This window comes from Rhinopithecus roxellana, chromosome 8 (genome assembly GCF_007565055.1).
Source record: "Rhinopithecus roxellana isolate Shanxi Qingling chromosome 8, ASM756505v1, whole genome shotgun sequence".
Lineage (NCBI taxonomy): Eukaryota > Metazoa > Chordata > Mammalia > Primates > Cercopithecidae > Rhinopithecus > Rhinopithecus roxellana.
This window is the reverse complement of record NC_044556.1, coordinates 109,458,884-109,485,369: the sequence shown is the minus strand read 5'-3', so window position 1 is coordinate 109,485,369 and position 26,486 is coordinate 109,458,884. Positions and strand designations below refer to the sequence as shown.

The 26,486-nt window shown below is 40.5% G+C and overlaps 1 protein-coding gene and 2 non-coding genes across 5 annotated transcripts in view; all 3 read right to left on the bottom strand.

Moving 5' to 3' along the window:
• Nucleotides 1-26,486, bottom strand: part of EFCAB2 (EF-hand calcium binding domain 2) — a 162,951-nt gene that overhangs the window by 75,531 nt on the left and 60,934 nt on the right. The gene's annotated exons all lie outside the window — the stretch shown is intronic.
• Nucleotides 4,138-4,241, bottom strand: LOC115899383. Its single transcript, XR_004059105.1, has one exon. It is a non-coding gene; the product is annotated as a U6 spliceosomal RNA (small nuclear RNA).
• On the bottom strand, nucleotides 25,281-25,387 carry LOC115899347. Its single transcript, XR_004059076.1, has one exon. It is a non-coding gene; the product is annotated as a U6 spliceosomal RNA (small nuclear RNA).

Genomic DNA, 26,486 nt, shown 5'->3' with positions numbered 1-26,486 from the left:
CTTGCAGGTAAAAGAAAGGCACAGTGGACCCTCAAACAACATGGTGTGAACAGCACAAGTCCACTGAGATGTGGATTTTCTTCTGTCTCTGCCACTCCAAACAAGACCAACCCCTCTTCCTCCTCCTCCTCCTCCTCCTCAGCCTATTCCATGTGAAGATGAGAATGAAGACCTTTGTGATGATCTACCTCCTCTTAATGAGTAGTAAATATATTTTCTCTTCTTTTTTTCTTTTTCTTTTTTTTTTTTTAGACAGAGTGCCTCTCTGTCACCCAGACTGGAGTGCTGTGGCACCATCTCGGCTCACTGCAACCTCTGCCTTCAGGGTTCAAGTGATTCCCCTGCCACAGCCTCTCAAGTAGCAGAGATCACAGGTATGTGTCACCACGTTCAGCTAAGTTTACTTTTTATTTTTAGTAGAGACGAGGTTTCACCATGTTGGCCAGGCTGGTCTCCAACTCCTGACCTCAAGTGATCCACCTGCCTTGGCCTTCCAAAGTGCTGGTGCTGGGATTACAGGCATGAGCCACTGCACCGGCCCCTTATGATTTTCTTAATAATACACATATACATATATTTTGAGATGCAGTCTAGCTCTCTCGACCAGGCTGGAGTGCCGTGGCGCCATCTCTGCTTGCTGCAACCTCCGCCTCCCAGGTTCATGCGATTCTCCTGCCTCAGCCTCCTAAGTAGCAGGGATTACAGGTGCCCGCCACCACACCTGGCTAATTTTTGTATTTTTAGTAGAGATAGGGTCTTACCATGTTGGCCAGGCTGGTCTTGAACTCTTGGCCTCAAGTGATCTGCCTGCCTCAGCCTCCCAAACTGCTGGGATTATAGGTGTGAGCCACCACGCCTGGCCTAATATTTTCTCTTATTAAAGTAACATTAGTTTACTTTAGTGTAAGAATACAGTAGATAATACATATAACATCTAAAATATGTGTTAATTGATGTTTATGTTATCAGTAAGGTTTTCAGTCCACAGCAGGCTGTTAGTTGTGTTTTCGGAGAGTCAAAAGTTATATGTGGGTTTTCAACTGTAGGGGAGATCAGTGCTCCGAACCCCCACACTGCTCAAGAGTCAAGTGTGTATGGAAAAGACGAAGCCCTTTTCATCCTTCATGAACGCTGATGAAAGCAGCGCTGTGAGGGGCTCCCTGCTGCTGGAAGACATGGGTTTTGAGATGGACTCGGTGCGCTCCAGGCTCGGCTCACCAGCGGAAGCAATGGCTCGCCCTCTAAAGAGGAGCAACGGCTCCCAGCTGAAGGATCACACTGACCTCACCCCAAGGCAGCTCACGGGTCAGGTGCCTTTCAGTGGCAATTCGTTGACGTAGTTGCCCAATAAAGGCAATATAAGAGAGTAAGTGAGAAGAAAAAAATATAAGGGCAAATGAGGTAGAGGAAGGGAGGTGGTGTTTAAATATTAATCGCCCTTTCTTCTCAAATGTTTCTTTCCTCAAATGATAATGGAATGAGATGCATTTATTTCAAAAGGTCTTCCAAATTCCTTGAGATGAGAATAAAAAGAAATTGTAGCAGAAGCAAAAACGACTCAGAGCTTCCCTTGTCCTCCCATGTCCTGAAACATGGGGCTAGAGGCACAAATGACCGAACGATCCTATGCACTATTCTCACATCGTAATTCCAGTGCCAAGGACATGGGAAAACAGCAGGAGGGGCCAGGTGGGCCTGTATATGTCCAGATGGTATCAGGATGGAGCTGGGATCCTGGCCACAGTGGAGGAAACCGTATTGCTAACAGTTCGGCCTCAGGAGTAGTGAGGATCCTAAAGGTGAGCTGAGAGTAAAAGAGAAGACGAGAAGGAGCACAAGTCAGGAAAAGATCAGGCCATTAATTCTGAGAAAGAGGATCAAGGTCTGCAAAGGGAGACAGCTGAAGAGAAAAATGTGAAAACACTGAAATCGGTGAAAAGAAAGTTACAGGAGATAGGAAAAAAACTTCATAGCTTAATGATGAAAATCAAAGAAAGAAGTTTAGAAATAAGAAAACAAGACATTAGACAGGAACTAGAAAATGAAAGAGAAAGATAAAATAACTGGTAAAATTATATACAATATTAAGGTTGGTTAACCTTTTTCTACTAAATGAGACTTTGAATGAAGTGAACTGATTAAAGATTAAAGTAAAGCTTTTAGGCCAGGCTGAGGCAGGGGAATCGGGTCTGGGGCAGGGAACCTAAGGCTGTTTCACACTGACTTCCTAGAACTCAAATGAAAGGAAAACCCTAACTTTCCAGCCTAAGTAATAAGAGGACCTGAGGCTGCTCCCTTTGCAAACTCGCTACCTTCTCTGGGAGGCAGATGGGAAATCTGCTGTCTGCAACAAACCAGACTGATTGCAGGCTGTCTTCCTCTGCATCTGTTCACTCCAGCCTCTGAATGGCTGCTGTCCACAACCAATCAGACTGATTGCCTGCCAAGTCTTTGTTTGCATAGAGGTATAACTTTGTAACTTCATCCTAGCCTCTGATTGGCTGTGAGAACCAACTCCTGTTTGCACAGGAGTGTGACCTTTGTAACTTCGCTTCAGCCTCTGGTTGACTGCTTTCTGTAACCATTCAGACCGACTGTGGGCTACCACTTCATTTACACAGGTGAACATGAAGTGGCCGATGGGAAACTTCTAGTGGGTATTTGGACCCAAGATGACTCTGCATCTGGACCCCGGAGCTGCTGCTCTGGCCCGCTCCCACACTGTGGAGTGTACTTGCATTTTCAGTGACACCCTGCGTTTGTTCTTCTGTTGCTTCACACTTTCTTTGCTTTGCTGGGCATTTTGTCCAATGCTTTGTTCAAAATGCCAAGAACCTGGGCAACTTGCAGTCACGACCCTCGACCAGTGACAAGGCAAGGTGGCTCGCACCTGTGATCCCAGCACTGTGGAAGGCTGAGGCGGGAAGACCACCTGTGTCCAGGGGTTCAAGACCACCCTGGGCAATACACTGAGACCCCGTTTCTACACAAAAAAATTTAAAATTAGCCAGGCATGGTGGTATGTGGCTGTAGTTCCAGCTACTCTGGAGGCTGAGATGGGAGGATCACTTGAGCAGGTGAAGTTGAAGCTGCAGTGAGCTCTATGATGGTGCCATCACACCGTAGCCTGGTTGGCAGAACAAGACTCTATCTCAACATAAATAAATTAAATTAAATTAAAGCAAATTTTAAAACTATTCTTAACATTATTAAAATTAGTAGAGAATTCAAATTTATTAAAGTTATCTTTTCAGACAACTATTTAAGAAACTGAAACCAAGCCGGGCATGGTGGCTCACGCCTGTAATCCCAGCACTTTGTTGTCGGGGGGCCGAGGATTGCTTGAGGTCAGGAGTTCAAGACCAGCCTGACCAACGTGGTGAAACCCATCTCTATTAAACACACACACACACACACACACACACACACACACACACACACACAGCCAGGCGTGGTGGCAGGTGCCTGTAATCCCACCTACTCAGGAGGCTGAGGCAGGAGAATCGCTTGAACCCGGGAGGCGGAGCTTGCAGTGAGCTGAGATGGTGCCACTGCACTCCAGCCTGGGTGACAGAGCAAGACTCCATCTCAAAAAAAGAAAATAAAATAAATAAAATAAATAAAAAATAAAGAAAATAAATAAAGAAAATAAAAATAAATAAATAAATAATAAAATAAAAAAACGGAAACCAATGTAGTAAAATAAAATTAAAATAGCTTTTTAAAGTTTAATAATTCCTTCTTTTAAGTTTTTGGAGTAGAGAAAAAAGATACAAACTCATTTTGCATACAGTAATGGGCTGGTTATCATTGGCTCCTCATTGGCAAAAAGCCCTGATTTGGAGCCTTTTTTATTTCCATGGTGGTTTTATTTCCATTGTACCAAGATGGATTTCAAGCTGCCAATTACAAACATGAAATCACTAAAGGTGGAGTCTGAAAGAAATGCACAATAGCATACCATTATTATATGGTACATTCACCATACATACACTAGACACAAATAACCTCAAAGCATAAATATGAGTAAAATATAGTAAAGTAATTAGGAAGTGGTAAATTGTGAGTATTTATTACCTTTCTTTTTGTCATTGTTAATAAAAGCATTTATTGTGCATGTTATATAGAATAACCTGAAAAAATATGGGAAGCTTCATAAATTTGTGTGTCAGCCTGTGCAGGTGCCATGCTCATCTTCTCAATGTTGTTCTGATCTTAGATAAGTGCTGCTGAAGAAAGCACCTTTATTTTTTAATATAATTGAATTAAATCTATATAATTTATTTTTAATATAAAGTAGCTTTAAACATTAGTTTGCAGAATTCCTGAAATTTAGCCATTAGCTCTTGTGAGCTGGGATAAGTCGGCACAATCTGGCTCCAGCACACCACTGATGGTGAGAGTCAAAATCACTCCATTCAGACAGCTAAAGAGGCCTTCCTGGGGCCGTCCCTGTACAGGTTCATCTCCTCAACAGCAAGAGTGGCTAGAAGCAACTCACTCAGTATTCTACCATGTACACAAAATAGAAATCAAATACTACTCTTGAAAAAAAAAATTTTGTCTCTTTGAAAAATAATTTTCTTCCTTTTAAATTGATTTCATGGGATTAAAAAAATGCTAACTCCTCAATTTTGGTAGGCTTTTGAAAGAAAATGAAAATCAACTGTTCCATATAAAGTATTTAAAATATGCTGACACATTTGATTTCCTTTTCTTTCTTTTTTTTTTTTTCTTCTTCGAGACAGAGTCTCGCTCTGTCGCCCAGGCTGGAGTGCAGTTGAGCGATCTCGGCTCACTGCAACCTCCGCTTCCCAGGTTCAAGCAATTTTCCTGCCTCAGCCTCCCAAGTAGCTGGGATTACAAGTGCCTACCACCACGCGCAGCTAATTTTTTGTGTTTTTAGTAGTGACAGGGTTTCACCATGCTGGCCAGGTTGATCTCAAACTCCTGACCTCAAGTGATCTGCCCGCCTTGGCCTCCCAAAGTGCTGGTATTGCAGGCATGAGCCACCATACTCGGTCAACATTCGATTTCTTTTGTCAAAGTAGATGTCTTACATTGATAAGAAGTACAAAGTAACTCCAAAAGCCTTTATGGTTACAAGTATAAAAAATATTTTTCTGTACCTGTACTATATATACAGTAGGGGCTAGGAGTAAGACTATTTCAGAACAAATGATCCCCAATAAGGTGGCCCAATCACAGTGTCATCATTTAATTATGTATAGCATTTGGACCACTTAAAATGTTTGACCCGGGGAAGCTTGGTTCTTGGCAGGCTGGCATTTAGTGGGTGTAGTATCACGTTCCTGACACAAGGGGGAGCCAGTGCCATTGAGCTAGGCTGTGACTTCCGTTTAAGGGCAGCCTAAGGTCAAAAACACCAAAGTGAAGACCAGATTCAGAACATTTCACACAATTATAAGAGACCAAAAGGGCAAAACATTTTACCTGCTCTATTAAATAGCTAATATTATGCTAAGGATAAGAGAACATTTAAAGCAATCCAAAAATGTCTAAGGACAAAGCAGGATTTGAAAATGGTTTTCATTCATTTAACAAATATTTGAAGCCTGTGATGTGCTGGTATCATTTACAGAACAGCAGAGAACAAAATAAAGACCTCGCCCTTATGGAGGGCATTTTTCACACATGAACCTTATTTTGAAAAAGCCATGAAATGAAGGTAAAATAGTGACTAAATCTCTTTATTCAGCAGAGCTATTCTGTTCAAAAAAGGCTTCTTTTATCCAAGGTCCCTCTAATCAAGAGATCACTTCTCCACTGCTAAAACATGCTCCTGAACACCTGGTTCTAACTTGCTGCAGTATTATTTCTTATATAGTCCTATGTGCTAGAGTTTGTAGCCACCTAATAAACTCTGGATCTTCTATATATCATTAAAAACAAAAGCTCTATAAAATACTGGATATTACACAGAGTGACTGAGAAATAATTTAACCACACAGTCACTTTTCATCTGCCATGGCGCAGGCACTCCCCTTGGTGCTGTGATTACTATGAATTAGACAAAATCCCTGCTGTAATGGAACTTACAATCAAGGGAGTGAAAGAATAAACATAAAGAAATGTAAGCGAATTTTAGGTAGTGATAAATACAATGAAAAAATCACCACCATAACCAGCATTTTCATAGTTCTATCAGTTTGCTAGGGCTGCTATAACAAATTACCATAGAGTGTGTGACTTAAACCACAGAAATTGATTTTCTTGGTTCCGGAGGCCAGAGGTCCTAGATCAAGGGGTCAGCAGGTTGGCTGCTTCTGAGGCCTTCCTTAATTTCTAGGGGCCACTTTTTCTCCCTGTGCCCTCACCTGGTCACCCCTCTGTGCGTGAGCATCCCAGTGTCTCTCTGGGTGTCCAAACTTCCTCTTCTTATAAGGACACAAGTCAGATTGGATTAGGGCCCACCCTAATGGCCTCATTTTAACTTAATCACCTCCCTTTGGTTTGGGCTTTTTAATTTAATCATCTCTTTAAAGACCTTATCTCCAACTAAGGTTACATTCTGAGGTATACCGGAGGTTACGACTCTAAGACATGAATTTGGAGGGGACATAATTTAGCCCATAACAATAACATCTTACAACTCACTGCCACCAAGCTTGCCTGACCACCATTCCCTCTTGCCTGGACCACTGCAGTAGACCACAGGCTGTCATTCTGCTTCTGCTCTCGCCAGCCATCTCAATCCATTCTCACAGCAGCCAGAACAATCTTTTTAAAATGAAAATCAGAACATGTAATGCCCTGCTTAAAACCCTTCAACGGCTTCCTGGTCAACTTCTTCCTGACAAACTGCACCGAGAAACTTCTTTTTCACAGCATGTAAGGCTCTACATCATTTGACCCTCCAAGCTTTTTGGCTTGACTTTACACCACTCTCTAGCGACCTCACAGGTACACCATCCTCTTTGCTTTACTCCAGCGTCCTAACCCTCTCCCCTTCAAAGGGCCTTTATATTTGCTTTCCCCTAGTTCACACAGCAGACTCCTTCTAATCTTAAAGTTCTTACCTCAAAAATTACTTCCAGAGACACTTTCCCTGACCAGAACATCTGAACTATTCCATCCCACCTAACCACACCCCAACTCTCTAATGTATTATCCTCCTTTATTTTCTTTACAGTACATTTTGTTACATAATCCCGTTTTATTTACAGTATAGCATTTATTACTATTTGAAATTATATTTATTACTTGCTTACTTGTCCATGATCCATCTTTCTCCTCGAAAATATAAGTTCCTTGAGGGCGGAGGCCTTGTCTTTCATTGTTATATTCTAACACCTAGAAAAAGCTCACACTTAATAGGAAATCAGGTATTTGTTGAATAATTCATGTTTGTGTGTTTGTTTTTTATACACAGGGCCTCGCTATGTTGGCCAGGCTGGTCTTGAACTCCTGGGCTCAATCGATCCTCCTGCCCCAGCCTCCCAAAGTGCTGGGATTACAGGCGGGAGCCACTGTGCCCAGCCAATAATTAATGAATTTGTAGAACACTTTATAGCTGAAAAAATGCCTTTCAATTAAACAGTACTTTCATATATATCCACTCATTTAATTCTTATATCAATCTATATTATATTCCTCATTTTAAAAATAAGGAGACTAGAACTTTGAGACGCTATCTGACTCGCCCTGCTAGTAACATAGCTAGTCTGGGGCAAAACTGGAAATTGGTCCCATCCTCTGACTCCTGGGCTTGTCTCTCAGCACTTTTTGCGGTAACATCTTCTAACAAATCTTGATGGCGAGTGTGATTCAAGGTGAAAAGTAGTGGCAGAGAAAAAGACTCAGGTGCAGACCAGACCCCGTGCTGTCTGTGTATTTCTCCAAGAGGCCTTGGTTATAACAAGGGTTTCATAAATGTTTACTGAATTAATAGACTACAGCATTTTTCTGTGTTGGGAAAGGCCCAAGTAATTCTAAATTCCACATTGCCCAATGGCTGCCAACTGCCCAAACAAAACAAGAACAAGCCCACTGTCCTGGAATTTCCTTGTTAAAAATGACACCGAAACGCCGCTTGGCAAAAACCGCAGTAAAAACAGTCACAGGCGAGATCGACCGACGGATGCTACTTGTGGGCCAGAGTCTGGGGGGAAGCAATATTTGCACAGTCTCGAAGTATCTCTTCCAAGATATTTACCAAATACAAAAGGAAAATTCATAACTTTGCTGTGGGGAAACCTGGCAGACACCATCTTAAGCAAGCAATTAAGGTGAACATCATCAGTACTAAAGCATAGCAACATCATGGATTCCCTGACATGATGCTCCGAGAAGGGCACAAACTCACTTGTGTGTAGTATTCTCGCCAAAAATATACTGCCTCAATCTAATCACAGGAAAATATCTGGCAAACCCAAATCGAGGGACATTCTAAAAAAGAATTCAGCAGGATTTTTCAAAAGTATCAAGGTCTTGAAAGAGGAACTGTCACAGATTGGAGGGCTAAAGAGACAAGACCACAGTGCAGGACAGGGTTCTGCATGGATCCTGGGAGAGAGGAGGGAATTCGTGGAAAAACTGGTGAAACTCTAGTACGTCTCTAGTTCAGTTGATGGTACTGAACCAAGATTAATTTCTTGGTTTTGATCATTGTAGTGTACTTATGTAAGATGTGAATGGGGTGAGGGATACACAGAAACTCTCTTGCACAATTTTTTTTTTTTTAGAGGCAGGGTCTCACTCTGTTGCCCAGGCTGGAGTGCAGTGATGCCATCATAGTTCACTGCAGCCTCAAACTCCTGGGTTCAAGCCATCCAACCACCTCAACCTCCTGAGTAGCTGGAACCACAGGCATAAGCTACCATGCTTGGCTTTTTTTTTTTTTTTGTAGAGACAAGGTTTCATTACGTTGCCCATCCTGGGTACTATTTTTTTTGCATTTATATAACTCTAAAATTATTTCAAAATGAAACGTTTTTAAAATACTGGATAATATTCCACTGTGTATACATATCACATTTTCCGTACCCCTTCATTTGTTTGGACACTTATGTTAATTCCCTATATTGGCTATTGTGAATAATGCAGTAAATAAGGGGGTACACTGAAAAATTAAATTTCAAAATAATGGCATACTAGATTCCTTTTTTCTCTGTGGTCAAGGAATGGAAATTTCTGGTTAATCAAAATTTGTTAAAGAGTTACCACTTTTACACAATATCAGGGTTATTAGCCATTTACAATGTAAGATTTTTCTCAAGATGTTATAAAATCTCTTGATTTTATAATTCTTTTTTTGGCATAAAATTTTATTATGTAAAATTTTATTAAATTTTAAAATCTTTTTACATCTGGCTTTTGTTTTATTTTTCCTACTCCAAGTTTATAATGGAATTCATTCATATTTTTAAATACTTAACAAGGTTTTGTTTTAAACCTAGATACTTGTTGCACACCAACTTTATCTTACTATACAGCATGAAGTATAGATCCAATTTTATATTTTTCCAAATAGCTATCCAGTTAAATCTATGTTTTTCCCACACATCAGAGATGCCATTTATATCCTATATTAACTTTCCATATGCACTTGGAACAATTTCTGGATTTTCTATTCTATCTCATTGATCCATTATGCCATACTGTTTTAACAATAGAGGATTTGTAATATGTTTTAATATCAAAAAAAGCTAAACTCACCACCTTACTCTTTATCAGAGTTTTCTTGCCTATTCTTGCTAACTTTTCTTATGAAAATCAAAATTCACTTATCTAGCTCCAGAAAAGATCTGATGATATTTTAATTGAGATTGTGTTAACTTAATAAGTTAATTTAGGATTATTTGACATCTTTATAATTTCAGGTCTTCTTATCCAAAAACATAGTATGTCTATTTGTTCATCTATTTTTATATATTTCAGGTTATCTGAATGTAGCATATTTTTGTTATATTTTTGTCTATAAATTTTAGCTTTTTTGTTGCTACTGTAAATGAGTCTTATTTTCCATTATATCATCCAACTGGGCATTGTTTGTATAGTTGAACACTCTTTATTTCTATATATTAATTTTATTCCCTACTATACTTTAGCAAATATTATTTTTCTTTGTAATTTTTCCATTCCACACATATTTAATCATATATCTGTGAAAAAAGATAGCTCTTTCTTCTATCTTTATACCATTTAATGTCAAATACTTATGTGTCTGTTATCACCTGTCTAATTATATTGGTTAATACTTCTAGTCAATACTAAATAATAACAGCAAATGCAGATATCATTATCTTATTCCTGACATTAATGAAAATGCTGTTTGTGCCTTCTTTATTAAGTAAGAAACTAGATTTTGGGCTGAAACACACATATTTTATGCTAAGAAAGCATGTCCTTAATTTCTACTTTATTGAGTCTTTAAAATTATGAATATGTGAATTCCGTCAAATGCCTCTATAGAGATGATCCTATGATTTTTCTTCACAGATCTGTTTCTATGATAAATTACATTAATAACCTTCCCAGTACAGAACTATTTTTACATTTCTGGAATAAACCTCCACTTGCTTACATGCGCCACTGATTTTTGTTGCTAATATTTTATTTACAATTTGTGTACAGATATTCAGAAGATTGTTTTGTAAGTTTTTTTAATGCAATATTTGTTAGGTTTTTGGTATCAACATTATATTTACTTTGGGAAAAGAATTTGGAAGTCTTCCTTCTTTTCCTATCCTCTGAAAGAGGTGAAGTAGCGCTAGAGCTGAAATGTTCTTCTTTGGTAAGAATTATCCTATGAAACTATCTGGATTGAAGCCTTTTGGTGAGAGAACTCTGAAAACTTGCCTAATGATTCTGCATAAATTAGTGTGTTCAGATTTTCTATCTTTATGAGATCAGTTTGTTTGGTTTGCTTTTTTCATCAATTGATTTTTAAGTGTATAATCCAGTGGTTTTTAGTATATTCACAAGGTTGAGCTACCATCACCACCATCTAATCCTAGAACATTTTAATCACCCCATAAAGAATCCCCATACCTGGTAGCAGTTATGTCCATCCCTCCCTCCCCTTACCTCCTCACAGCCACTGATCTGTGTGTCTACAGATTTGCCTGCTCTCGACATTTCATATAAATGTCATACACATGTGGCCTTCTGTGTCCAGCTTCTTTCACTCAGCATAATGTTTTCTAGATTCATCCGCGTTGTAACACGTATCAGTACTTCATTCCTTTTTACAGCTGAATAATAGTCTATTTTATAAATATATCATGTTTCGTTTATCCATTCATCACCTGACAGACATGTGAGTTGTTGGCTGTTATAAATAATGCTACTATGATCATTCATCCACAAGTTTTTGTGTGGACATATTTTTTCATTTCTCTTCAGTATATGCCTAGGAAAGAATTTGCTGGGTCATATGGTAACTCTACATTTAACTTTCTCAGGAACTACTAAACTGTTTTCTAAAGCACCATTTTGTATTTCCACCAACAATTGCTATCTTTCATTTTTAAAATTACAGCCATTCTAGTAGATCTAAAGTAGTATTTAATTACGATTTTGATTTGCATTTCCCTGATGACTAATGATGCTTAGCATATTTTCATGTGTTTTTTTGGCCACTGAATAATCTTCCTTAGAGAAATATCTATTCAAATACTTTGTCCACATTTTAATTGGGTTATTTGTCTTTTTATTGTTGTCAATTTTTTATCTATTACAGGTACTAGACCCCTTATCAGATATATGATTTGCAAATGTTTTCTCCCACTCTGTGGCTTGTCTCTTTATCTTCTTGACAGTGTCCTTTGAAGCACAGAAGTTTTTAATTTTGGTGAAATTCAATTTATCTATTTTTGTCTTGGGTTGCTTGTTTGAGGTATTATAGCTAAGAAACCACTGCCTAATCCAAGGTCACAAACATTCACACCAATGTTTTCTTCTAAGGGTCTTAAATTTTAGCTCTTTATTGAGATCTTCTTTTTTTTTTTTTCTTTTTTACTTTTTTTGAGACAGTCTCACTCTGTTGCCCAGACTGGAGTGCAGTGGTGCAATCTCGGCTCACTGCAACCCCTGCCTCCCGGGTTCCAGCGATTCTTCTGCCTCAGCCTCCCAAGTAGCTGGGATTACAGGTGTGAGCCACCAGGCCCGGCTAATTTTTGTATGTTTAGTAGAGATGGGGTTTCGTCATGTTGGCCAGGCCGGTCTTGAACTCCCGACCTCAGGTGATCCGCCCACCTTGGCCTCCCAAAGTGCTGGAATTACAGGCGTGAGCCACTGCGCCCAGCCCTTTTATTCATTTTGAGTTAATTTTCATATATGGTGTGTGGTAGGGTCCAACTTCATTCATTTGCATGTGGATAGTCAGTCATCCTAGCACCATTTGTTGTAAAGACTATTCTTGGTTTCTATTGAATTGTCTTGCCATCTTTATTGAAGATCAACTGACCACAGTGTAAGGGTTTATTTCCAGACTCTCAATTCTATTCCATTGATGTATGTGTCTAAGCTTACATCGTTATACCAGTATCACAGTCTTAATTACTGTAGCTTTTCAGTAAATTTTTAGATTGGGAAATGGGAGTCCAACTTTGTTATCCTTTTTCAAGATTGTTTTGGCTACTCTAGGTCCCTTGCATTTCTATATGAATTTTAGAATTAACTGTCAATTTCTTTAAAAAAAAAAAAAAAGGCAACCAGGATTTTGATAGGGATTGCAATGAATCTGTTAATCAATTTGGGGAGTATTGCCGTCATAACAATGGTAAGTCTTCCAATCTAGATACATGTGACTAGGACCGCTTCTGGCAAATCGTAATTTACTAGAAAGCTGACTGTTTCAGCCAGGTGTTCAAATTCGCTTGCATAGAGTTGTACAAACGACTCTCATTAGATGTGAAATTTTCCTATGTTTTAATGATTCTGTCTCCCAAGTTATCTTCTATTTTTACTTTCCCAAATAAGACACTGCCAGTGATTTATCTTTCTATTAACCTTTTGCAAAAAAACAAACTTTCATTTATTGGTTCCTACTGTTGCACTGTTTCCCAACCCCATTAATTCTGTTTTTATCTTCATGAATTTCTCCTTTCTGCTTTCTTTCAGTTTACCTTTTTTCCCTAGCGTTTTTGAATTGAATGTTCTGTTCATGTTTTTATGCTTTCATTTTTCTTTATACAGGCACTTAATGAGTCTTAATTTGGTTGTATCTCATAGTTCTAACATCATTTCCATTTTCTTTTCTTTTTTTTTTTTTTTTTTTTTTTTTGAGATGGTCTCACTCAATTGCCCAGGCTGGAGTGGAATGGCGCAATCTTGGCTCACCGCAACCTCTGCTTCCTAGGTTCAAGCAATTCTCCTGCCTCAGCCTCCCAAGTAGCTGGGATTACAGGCGCACGCCGCCACGCCTGGCCAATTTTGACATTTTTAGTAGAGACGGGGTTTTGCCATGTTGGCCAGGCTGGTCTCAAACTCCTGACCTCAAAGGATTTGCCTGCCTCAGCCTCCCAAAGTGCTGGGATTACAGGCATGAGCCACTGTGCCCAGCCTGTCATTTTCATTTTCAAATCTAGTTTCCATTACTGTTATTTTCTTAGACGTTTTCAATTTAATTTTCCTAAAATTTTACCTTTGAACTAAGAAACACTTTTTTATATAGACTTTAAAAATGTTTTCCAGGTTGAGATACAGATTTAGGTATGGAAGAGATTTCCCAGAAAGGGTGTAAATGAAAAGAAGGACGGAGATGAAACTCTAGTGGACATTAATAGTCCAGATAGAAAGATAATTGTCTCAAAACAGAGGCTGAGAAAAAAGAGTCAGAGATGTTGGATGAAAACAAAAGACGCTGGGCGCGGTGGCTCATGCCTGTAATCCCAGCACTTTGGGAGGCTGAGGCAGGTGGATCATTTGAGGTCAGGAGTTCAAGACCAGCCTGGCCAACATGCTGAAACCCCATCTCTACTAAAAATACAAAAATTAGCCGGGCATGGTGGTGCGTGCCTGTAATTCCAGCTACCTGGGAGGCTGAGGCAGGAGAATCACTTGAACCCAGGAAGCAGAGGCTACGGTGAGCTGAGATTGCGCCACTGCACTCCAGCCTGGGCAACGGTGAGACTCTGTCTCAGTAAAGAAAGAAAAGAAAAGAGAAAAGAAAAGAAGATGGTATGAAAAATAAAAGAAGAGAAAACAACCTCAGGAAAAACAGTTTGAGCAGGATGGGATGGAGAGATAGAAGTCAAATTACAAATTGCATGTTGAAGAAGGAACAGAGTGCTCAATAAAGGGCAAACTCTTTTTTAAGATTCTTAGCTATAAAGAGAAAGACAATCATAGGGCATTAGCCAGGGGTTTTAGTGGGTGGAAATTTTTTGGTTTTGTTTTATATAAAAGGCGTTTGTGGGAGAAGGTATTTGGAAATAATAATGGAGGCCTTTTCATCCATAATCCTTTATATCCTTCTCCCAACGTAGACAAGGGCATTCCACGCTCACTGCCTCCGGGAGAGGAGAACTCGACAGTTGGCAGGGCGAGTGCCCAGGAAAGCTTTGTTACGAAAAGGGATAGCTACTTGCCAGGGTGTGGCTAAGGCACATAAGCTACCCACACCTGCACCTGTGGAGACATCCTTGATTCTGCCTGGCTTTGGGCTGCGGGTTCATAAAGAGCACCAGGTCTGGGTGGGTTGGAGAGCCCCACCATGTGCCAGCTCCGTGCTGCTCTTTTGCATGCAGTCCCAGACTAGCCGCGCTGTGAGGCCACTCTGAAGCTCTGCTTCAGAACCACTGCTCTGTTCCACATGTCAATGGATCTACCATCCTAAAGCTAAAGTTTGCTTTCTTTTTGGGGCTCTTTTAAAAAAATGTTGCTCAGGCTGGTCTCGAACTCCCAAGCTCAAGCAATCTTCCATCTCAGCCTCCTGGGTAGCTGGGACTCCAGGTGTGCACCACCACACCTGGCTAGGGTTTTCTTTCTAAAAGCCCAAATCTCGTCTTATCCCTTTTCCGCACTTATGGATGTGTATTGCTTACACAGTGAAATCCAGGATCCTAGAGCATCAAGCAAGATCGTTCACTGAATGGCCCCGGCCCACCCTTTACAGATTCATTTCCTAACAACACCACACAGCTAGTCACGTACCCTCAGCTAATATTATCAGCACTGCATATAGAAAAGAGACAATGTTGTATGCATTACAGAACTCAAATAATAAATACATTTTGTCATCAGTAAGTTTATAACTTAGGAGAAATAGAAATATAAGCTTTCAGTAAAAAAAAAAAAAAAAAAAAAAAAAAAACAACAAAAAAAAAAAAACAGTACTCTAAGAAAAAATAAACATTTGACTGTCACTTCTCAGTAATTAAAAAAATGAAACAGAAGATGGCTATGGGTTAGGAGCTGGTGTAACACACATCCCTTTAAATTAACCAAAAGCTTACTTGAATTACAGCACTTACAACCTGGCTTCTGGCCTGGCTTCGTGACTGCATGGCACCTATAAACACTTGTTTCTAACTGCTTTAAAGATAAAAATACTGAATTCCCATGCTACCTGGACTCTGCTACTATAAGCCAATCTCCTCTCTTTGACAGCCACTTCAAGGGCACACACGCCAGTCTTGCCTTTCTCACCTCGTCCTCTCAGACACCTCGCCTTACTATATATGAAGATGAAATGGGTGAAGTTGGTGTTATTTCTTCTATCTGTGATACAGAAAACACTGAACTCTATTGCTACAGTTGACCATGGTAAAGATGGAGTTTACTTGCTCTGTGTATAAAGCAGTACCAGTAGTTACTAACCCCTATCTTCCTGCAAATAAATTCAGAGGCAATTTCAGAAAACCCCTGAACTCTCCCATGAATCTATACAAATGTATTAATATCCACAGCTTGGGATTCGGAGAGGAAGTCTTCAAGAGAGGCTTCTTTATGTCATGCTTACCAGGAGTAGCAAAGCGATGATCGTTCTCCCGTGCCCCATCAGCCCTCCCTGAAGGGGGCCATCCTATTACCCAACTTCCGCCGGGGATAGTGCTCACCAAGATACCTAAGGGACCCCAACCCTTCCTTGGGTCCCTGTGGAGCAAAATCAATAATGCCACTATGTGAGGATAATGGTCACTGCTGTAACAAACTCCAGCCTCCAGTGGCTTAACACAATAGTCATGGAGGTGGCTCACATAAAATCCAAAATGGATTTTCCTGATCGGCAGATGGCTTTCCTCCAAAAACTCATTCAGGGACCCAGCTCCTTCCATCTTGTGGTTCCATAATTTTCAACATATGCCTTCCAATATCACTCTACTGGATGTATCAAGCTGTAAAGGGAAAAGTACCTTCCACGTGGGAGGCTTCCATGGACCGGGCCTAGAAGTGGTACCCATCACCTCCATCCACATTTCATTGGTAAAAACTAGGTCACATGGTCTAGCTAGACCATAATTCCCAGCTCCCCTCTATCTGCAAGAGAAACTGAGAATTACAGTATAGCTGTGTGCTCAGGAGGAGAGGAAACAGAATCAGACTACCCAATCCCCACCACAGACGACCACCATGACATGAATCACTAGCACTACCAGGGAGGGGGATGACAATAAACCGGTGAGTTGACCACAGAGTTCCAACTGCTGGCCTAGAAACTGGGATGGAATGGCTTAACATTAGGCTCCACCAACCTCACTAGATTTGGGGGTAACTGTATCAGGTGAGCAGTAAGGTCTCTGCCAAATCCACACTTCCCTCCCGAGAGTTTCTGAATGTATAGGTTGCTATGCTTTGTACCATTGGATCAGCCTCCCTAGGCAAAGATGCTGGAATCGGAGCTGGCTACTTAATCAAACAGACAGGCACCCTCTATAGGTCTGCAGGGGAGGGGCTGATGCAGTTGAGCTCTGCTCAACAAAGGCACACACTACCGAATACTGACAAATGACCAAAGCAGACTTTCCTTCTTTCTTCCTTGGGAGTTTTAAAGCAAGACATACAGATGGAAGAGGAATGGCACAGAGGGAAGGCAGGGTGCAGAACCATAAAGCATCTGACCCCATGAGGAGGTAGATGCAAAGGAGTAGGAGACACACAGTGGAGATCAAATCAGTCAGGAGCAAAACAGGAAGAATCTGGAAAAGAAGAAATAAAAGCAGGCAAGTAGAGTCGCCGGCATGTTAGATTACCAGTCGATGTGGAGTCGCCAGAGTGACTTGAAATATGAGAGCCCCTGTGTTCCCTTAATGGCAATAAATATCCTTCCAGTACCCTGAGGCTGGAATGCCACTGTGGGGACTTTCTGCTATTCCTTACATAAATAAATTCCTTGTATTAAATGGCATAGTATTTGCATATAACCTATGCACATCCTCCCACATACTTTAAATCCTCTCTGGATTACTTATAATGCCTTCTATCACTTATACTTATTTCCAAATATGTCCTTACAAGAAACTTGCTCGAACTGAGAAAACTTAAGAATATTTGGTCCCATCCAACCTGACACAGCATGACCAACAGAATGGTGCGAAGGAGCCCAGTCTCCAAGCAGGCCTGGGCCACAGGAATACACAGTAATACCTTCTTGGTTTGTGTCCCTTCTGTATTTCAAAGCTAGTGAAGAAACTACCATGAGCTGTTCTTTGCAATGCATTTGCATTAAGTCTTCCACACTTTTTGAGTGAATCTAATATTAGATCTCCTCTGTTAAGGAGAACAGGTCGAGGCTGCAGGACGTACAAATCTGGAAGCCACAGAGGGTACACACCTAGAGGCCACAGGAATTTGATACCCAGAGGCCTCAGGAAGTGCACTCCCTGAAACCACCAATCCTCAGAGCCTCTGGCTCCCCGCTTTTGAAGTCATACAGCAAAATTTGCACCTGATCAAGACAGTCCAATAAGAACAATAGGCCGGGCACGGTGGCTCATGCTTGTGACCCCAGCACTTTCGGAGGCTGAGGTGGGCAGACCACTTGAGGCTAGGAGTTTGAGACCAGCCTGGCCAACACGGTGAAACCCTCTCTCTACTAAAAATACAAAAATTGGCCAGGCGTGGTGGCGCCTGCCTGTAATCTCAGCTATTTGGGAGGCTGAGGCAGGAGAAACATCTGAACCCAGGAGACGGAGGTTGCAGTGAGATGAGATCACATCACTGCCCTCCAGTCCAGGCGACACAGCAAGATCCCATTTCCAAGAAAAAAAAAAAACAAACAGACAGAGCTGGGCACGGTGGCTCACACTTGTAATCGCAAACACTTTGGGAGGCTGAGGTGGGCAGATGACCTGAGGTCAGGAGTTCCAGACCAGCCTGGCCAACATAGTGAAACCTTTTTTCTACTAAAAATACAAAAATTAGCTGGGCATGGTGGCGGGTGCCTGTAATCCCAGCTACTTGGGAGGCTGAGGCAGGAGAATCGCTTGAACCTAGGAGGCGGAGGTTGCAGTGAGCTGAGATTGGGCCACTGCACTCCAGCCTGGGCGACACAGTGAGGCTCCGTCTCAAAAACAAAAACGGACAGATACCTGTAATCCACAATCAACCAAAGCTGGCCTCCAAAGACACAGAAATGGTCTTCTTTATTAAAATAGCCAGCAATGGGCCCTGAAGAGGGAAGCCTGAATCCAAACGTTATTTTTCTTGTCACAATGCCATTCCTATTAACTCCCATCTGTAAAGCCTGGAACATAGCTGACTGGGACATCTAGGACTGACCCCATGCCCTTTGCAATGGCCTCCAATACATTAACCCTTGTGGCATTTATGCCACTTAGCCTAAGCTTGAACTAGAGAGCTACCTCCATTCCAGATCCCTGAACGCTACTGAAAAGCCATAAAAACGAGCTTCATCACAGATGTGACCCCAATCCATGGGAACCATACCATAGTATGGAATAAAGTAATCATTTCAATAAAAACAGGGTATAAGAAAATAATATACATGCATTTCCTTGTATCTGGCTAGAATCTGGAGTGATGCCTAGACACTAGTATTCTGGTTGCCAGTATTTTAGAGGGGAACTGGGTGACTGGTGGAAAAGAGTTACAAGGACTTTTCTTTGAATTTTGTTCTCTTTGGATTTAAACATGTGAACATATTATCTATTCAAAAACTTTTAAGCTCTAATCCCCTTTCCTGATTGCTCCTTCATATTCTGTAACTGCTCAAGTTCCACTCCTCTCTCTCAAATCTTACTTCCCCCATCTTTAACAAACTCCTCTTCCCATCTCTGTCAGAGTGGGTTTCTTCTTGATCCTGCCCACCATCCCACTCTCAGAACTTAACTATAAAGACTGACATAACTCTTCTCCCAACAAGAAAAAAAAAATATTCCTCTTTAAGAAAAGGTAAAGTGTAGTGTAGTGTAGTTTTTGGCAGTGTGGGAAAGAAATAAGATCTTTGAAAAGTTCCACGTTAATAAATTTAGCCCTGTCACTATTATAGCAGCGTCATATTACAAACAACCTAAATTTCCAAAATTAGGAAATATGTTAAATTGTGGTATAGTTATACATTGGAACACCTCTTAGCTATGAGAAATGACTGTGTAAATTTACAAGATGTCATTCAAGTAACAAGTATTCAAGTACAAAAAAACATTTTAAAGATAAAAGAGGCTGAGCACGGTGGCTGACGCCTCTAATCCCAACACTTTGGGAGGCTGAGCAGGCAGATCACTTGAGCCCAGAAGTTCAAGTCCAGCCTGGGTAACACAGGGAGACCCTGTCTCTACAAAAACTAAAATTTAGCTGGGTGTGGTGGTGCGTACCTGTGGTCCCAGCTAGTCAGGAGGCTGAGGCAGGAGGATCACGTGAGCCCAGGAGGTCAAGGCTGCAGTTAGCCGTGATGGCACCACTGCACTCCTGCCCGGGTGACAGACTGAGACCCAGTCTCAAAAACATCCATGAGGCCGGGCGCGGTGGCTCAAGCCTGTAATCCCAGCACTGTGGGAGGCCGAGACGGGCGGATCACGAGGTCAGGAGATCGAGACCATCCTGGCTAACACGGTGAAACCCTGTCTCTACTAAAAAATACAAAAAACAAACCGGGCGCGGTGGCGGGCGCCTGTAGTCCCAGCTACTCGGGAGGCTGAGGCAGGAGAATGGCGTGAACCCGGGAGGCAGAGCTTGCAGTGAGCTGAGATCCGGCCACTGCACTCCAGCCGGGGCGACAGAGCAAGCAAGACTCCGTCTCAAAAAAAAAAAAAAAAAAAAAAATCCATGAGCACTTCCTGAAAAAATTTTAAAAACTGACAAGAGAATCTATACAACAAAAATAAATCAAAGAATTCAAGGATGGAGAACAAAATGAGAAAATGTGGTTAGTGGCAACTTCATTCAAATACACAAAACTACTAAAAAATGTGTGAACAAAGTATGAACATTCTACCTTGTCAGTGTAAAAATAAAAATATACCTAAGATAAACTGGGGGTTGGGAGAGAAAATGTAGAGACAGAATTTTGGAAATGCTAATGTCCTTACCTTTCACAGCAAGGAATCAACTGACACTTTTTATATTTGAAATAGATAGTTTAAAAAAACACACAAGGATTACAGTCTCTTAATGTTTTCCTCAAAATCTTTTCTGAACTTAAAATAAATAATGTCTCTTATGGCTAACAAACATTTGAGATTCCACAATTTCTTCAATTTAATTTTTTTTCTTTTGTCACATTCAAGTAAAATTAAAGTAAGTCCTTCCCACATGAAGATTATATCCTAGATTTTTCCTTCCATACCTTTTTCCTTCCTTTCCTTTCCTCCTTCTTCCTTTCTTATTAATTCCCCACCTTTCTATCCATTTATTATATTACACATGGACAGAAAGAGCTCTAGAATCATAGTAGTCTAACATTAACAATTATTATTTCAGGAAGTAGAATTTGGAATGACTTTAAAAAATTCTCTTTGACTCTTTAACCCCGGTTCATCAAAAGGACCATAAGAAGCAAACCAATTATTAACAAAGCAACTACAAAGTGAGATGGTAAAGAGATAAGATATAAATCACTCTTTTAAAAATATTTATTTTTATGTGTAGTTATAAAGTATTTCGGAGAAAAGTACAGGAGAAAATATGACAGCCGATACTAAGATTTACCAGATGTTAACATCTTGCCACATTTTCTTCAGCATTTTTTTCCTAACAGGAAAACATTGCAGAAACAGCTAACATTCCACCCCTCCTCCCTTCTCCTTTCATCTTCAGATGCAACCACAGCACTATTCTGAGGACGGCGCTCATCATTCCCATGTGCATCCTTGTATTCATAAACAATATTTACTATTATCTTGCCTATTTAAAATGTACATATATGGTGCTATGTTTCTGTCCTTTTGTAACTTTTTAAACTCAACGTTGTTTTTTGAGATTTATCCAAGTTACACATGTAGTCTTAGGTTCATCATTCACTTCACGCATACAGGTGAATAATCACTGCATGAATCAACCTGTTTTTACAATTCATTTCTTATTGAGGGGTGTGTGGACCCAACAATTCCCAATCCTCTTCCATGTTTTTCCATTGCACAAATGTAGACCCAATATCAATACAGTTTTTATAAAGCTCTCTGAGTAGCTTCCAGCCTTCTCAGGTAATAACTGTCTTGGGGACACCATCCATGCAATCTCTCCACACTGCTCACACTTCTTACTATCTGATAAACATGAATTGCAAAATGTTGTTTTAGTATCTCTTCAAAAACAGCACTATATGTGAAGAAGTAAAAGTAGTATTTATGGTACCTCCAGTGCTCCTAAGAAAAGTTATTTCTAATCCATTACAAATAAGTTCTTGTTACTATTTCTTATTGAATTTTACACAGGACCTAGTACACTCAAGGTTCCCGCCAATTGCTAACGAAGCTTAAGTCTCCCTATCAGTAAAAGAAATGAATATTGGATATCATGAGCCTCAGAGACTCATATTGAGTTGAAGATGGAAGCAATGAAAAAAGAAACTCACTATATTAGCAAGTAGATACTTGGTGCTGCTGGACTGCAAAATTTGTCCAAAGATTAAGAAAATATTAAGAAAAATCTCCTATAGATGGGGCAGGTATAAATTAAACACAGTGTACTAGTCCATTCTCATATGACTAATACTGCTATGAAGAAATACCCAAGACTCGATAATTTATAAAGAAAAAGAGGCTTAATGGATTCACAGTTCCACAGGGCTGGGGAGGCCCCACAATCACGGTGAAAGGCGAAGGAGGAGCAGAGGCACATTTTACATGGCAGCAGGCAAGAAAGTGTCTACAGGGGAGCTGTCCTTTATAAAATCATCTTATTCACTATCACGAGAACAGCATGGGAAAAACCTGCCTGTATAATTCAATTACCTCTTACTGGGTCCCTCCCACAACACGTGGGGATAATGGCAGATACAATTCAAGATGAGGTCTGGGTGCGGACACAGAATAGTCTGAAATACTAAAAATAAGGTCACATTGTAAAGGCATTGAAGCATAGGAACAGGACAGATGGGTGTGGCTTGGGAAAGGGGAAAGATTGGTGCTTTTATTCCAGGATTGGGCCCTATTCTCATCTTAGCTCACCAAATTCATGAGTATCAGCCTGTTCTGAAATTGATCAGAATGGAGTGTTAAAAAAAAAATGCAAGTTGATATTTTTAATTTGATATTCTTATACTTTTGTGGTTTAAGTGGTGCAGGTATTTTTATTTCAATTTTATAGATAAGAAAACTGAAATAAAAAGAGGGTGGCACATAGAAAATCCACGATGGCGCCAGCAACTGACTACTGATTTCCAGTGTGCTTGTATTCTGTTCGATTACAAAAAACTGGATTTATTTGTGAATAAGATTATAGTCACTTTTAAATTAAATGTATCAGCCACATGGAAAAGTTCGCTTATTTCTTGGAGGCACTCCTTGGGGGTGTATTTTTCCCCACCAAATTAGCTTTATTTAGGGGAACCTAAATTTATTCTACTAAAACTACTCTAAATGACATTTGTTTGTTTCCAAAAATTAAATCCATACTCCAAAGGTGTGTAATTTGACTAAATTAAAAAAAAATCTGCATGCCAGAAAGTAAAAGTAGAGGGAAAAGACACATGACATACATATCTTGACTAAGGCTGAGAGCTTTAATATATGAAAAGATAAAGAATTCAGTGGGAAAAAATGGGGAAAAATCATGAACCATCAGTTGAAACAAAATGAAATACAAATAGTTTTAAGAGATATGAAAGATGTTCATAATCTAGAAAATGAAAATTAGGCCAGGCACAGTAGCTCATGCCTGTAATCCCAGCACTTTGGGAGGCTAAAGCGGGTGGATCACCTGAGGTCAGGAGTTCGAGACCAGCCTGACCAATATGGTGAAACTCCATCTCTACTAAAAATACAAAAATTAGCCAGGCGGATGGAAGCCTGTGATCCCAGCTACTCAGAAGGCTGAGACAGGAGAACTGCTTGAACCCAGGAGGTGGAGGTTGCAGTGAGCTGAGATCATGCCACTGCACTCCAGCCTGGGTGATAGAGTAAGACTCTGTCTCAAAAAAAAAAAAGAAAGAAAGAAAGAAAAAACAAAAAAGAAAATTAACACTGAGTTTCCATTTTTCACATATCAGATTGGAAAAAAATCCCAATGCTTGGTAATTAAAGTTTGTTTCAGAAGGACTGAAGAAACTAGTACTCTCACATGAGTTGAGAGACTCTATCATCAAGATAGCAACATCTACCAAAAATTGTCAAGCCCTTTGACACATTTCCAATAATTTACCCGAGAAAAAGTTTTCACTTTTGCGAGAGGATATGCATGCTAAGATATTCTCTGCAACATGAACTATTATAGCAAAAACCTGGAAACAACTGCAATGTCCATTAGTGGGGAGATTAATTCAATATATTATGATTCATCCATACAATGAAATAAGGATAATTTTTTTTTTTTTTTTTTTTTTGAGACAGAGTCTCGCTCAGCCGCCCAGGCTGGAGTGCAGTGGCGTGATCTCAGCTCACTGCAACGACTGTCTCCCAGGTTCAAACGATTCTCCTGTCTCGGCCTCCCAAGTAGCTGGGATTATAGGCACCCACCATCATGCCTGGCTAATTTTTGTATTTTTAGTAGAGATGGAGTTTCCCCATGTTGGCCAGGGTGGTCTTGATGGTCTTGAACTCCTGACCTCAGGTGATCTGCCCGCCTCGGCCTCCCAAAGTGCTGGGATTACAGGTGGGAGCCACTGCACCCAGCCAATTTTTATATACTAATAGTCAAGATATATTGATAAGTAAAAAAAGCAGAGTGCAGAACAGTTTATATAGTATCATACCATTCACGTTAAAAATAAACACATATCCTACAACTCAAAAACAAACAAAATAAAACAACCTGGTTTAAAAATGGGCAAAGACTAGAGACTTCTCCAAAGAAGATGTACAAATGTCCAATAGGTACATGAAAGGATGTTCAACACTACTCATCAGGAAAATGCAAATGAAAGCCCCAGTGAGATACCATTTCACACCCAGTAGAATGGTTACTATAGAAACAACAATAACAGCAACACCCCCCTCCAAAAAACCAACAGAAATGACAAGTGCTGGCAAAGATGTGGAGAAACCGGAACCTCGGGGCATTGCCGGTGGGAACGCAGCATGGTGCAGCCGCTGTGGAAAACAGTACAGTGGTTCCTCAAATATCCAACACAGAACTACCACGTGATCCAGCAATTCCACTCCTGGATATGCGCCCAAAAGAATTAAAAGCAGAGGCCGGGCGCGGTGGCTCAAGCCTGTAATCCCAGCACTTTGGGAGGCCGAGACGGGCGGATCATGAGGTCAGGAGATCGAGACCATCCTGGCTAACACGGTGAAACCCCGTCTCTACTAAAAAATACAAAAAACTAGCCGGGCGACGAGGTGGGCGCCTGTAGTCCCAGCTACTCGGGAGGCTGAGACAGGAGAATGGCGTGAACCCGGGAGGCGGAGCTTGCAGTGAGCTGAGATCCGGCCACTGCACTCCAGCCTGGGCGGCAGAGCAAGACTCCGTCTCAAAAAAAAAAAAAAAAAAAAAAAGAATTAAAAGCAGAGACTCGAACAGATATCTATACACCAATATTCATAGCAGCGTTATTCACAACAGTCAGAAGATGAAAACAACCCAAATGTCCATCAATAGACAGATGGATGAACAAAATGTGGGATATAAATACAATGGAATATTATTCAAAAAAGGAATACAATTCTGACACATGCAACAAGGTGGATGAACCTTGAGAACATTACACTACGTGAAATAAACAAGACACAGGACAAATATTACTTGTTTGTATTTTAAAAATGGAATGCTTCACAGATTTGCATGTCATCCTCATGCGGGGGCCATGCTAATCTTCTCTGTAGCGTTCCAATTTTAGTATATGTGCTGCCGAAGCAAGCACAGGAAGGACAAATATTGTACTCTTCCATTTATATATGAGGCACCTAGGATAATGAAACTCATAGACACAGAAAGCAGAACGGTGGTTGCCACGGGCTGCAAGAGGGAGGGGTGTGGAATTATTGTTAAATGGGTACAGAGTTTCAGTTTGGGAAGATGAAAAAGCCTAAAATGGATAGCAGTGATGGCTGTACAGTAATGTTAATGCCACTGCATTCTATACTTAAAATGATAAATGTTAGGTTATCTATATTTTACCACAGTAAAAAAATACACACATGCGCGCACACACACACACACACACACGCACACACATACTCATACATATTTGCATGGAGAATCTCTGGAAGAATTAGAGGAAACTGTTAACAAACCTTGCCTTTAAAAAGGGGAACTGGATAGGTAGAAAAGAGATTTATTTATCACTATATATTATTTCTACCTTTAGAATTTTATCCCATGTACATATATCACCTATTCAAAAATTTATTTTTCAATCGGTCTTCTTAACTTCTAAATACAGAGCAGGAAAATACATATAAGTGAAAATGTGGCCGGGTGCAGTGGCTCATGCCTGTACTTCCAGTACTTTGGGAGGCTGAGGCGGGCAGGTCACTTGAGGCCAGGAGTTCGAGATCAGCCTGGCTATAATGGCAAAAACCCTGTCTCTACTAAAAGTACAGAAAAAAAGAAAAAAGAGAGATAATTAGTGGGGGATGGTGGCACACACCTGTAATCTCACTATTCCTGGTACTTCGGAGGCTGAGGCAGGAGAATCGCTTGAACCCAGGAGGTGGAGGTTGCAGTGAGCCAAGATCACTGCACTGCACTCCTGCCTGGGCGACAGAGCGAGACTGTCTTAAAAAAAAAAAAAAAAAGTCTGTTTTATATAAGGCAAAATCAGAGTATCCCTAATTAGTGATATTGAAAACCTGCCCAATGTTTTTCAAGGAGCTAGCTTTCAAAAACTATTTAACAAGGAAATGAAAAAGGAAAATAAAATGCTTTAGATCTTAAGAGATCAATATGGAACATATGGGAATAAGTAAAACGTTCTAGCCAGGTGTGGTACGTGCTTATAGTCCCGGCTACTCGGGAGG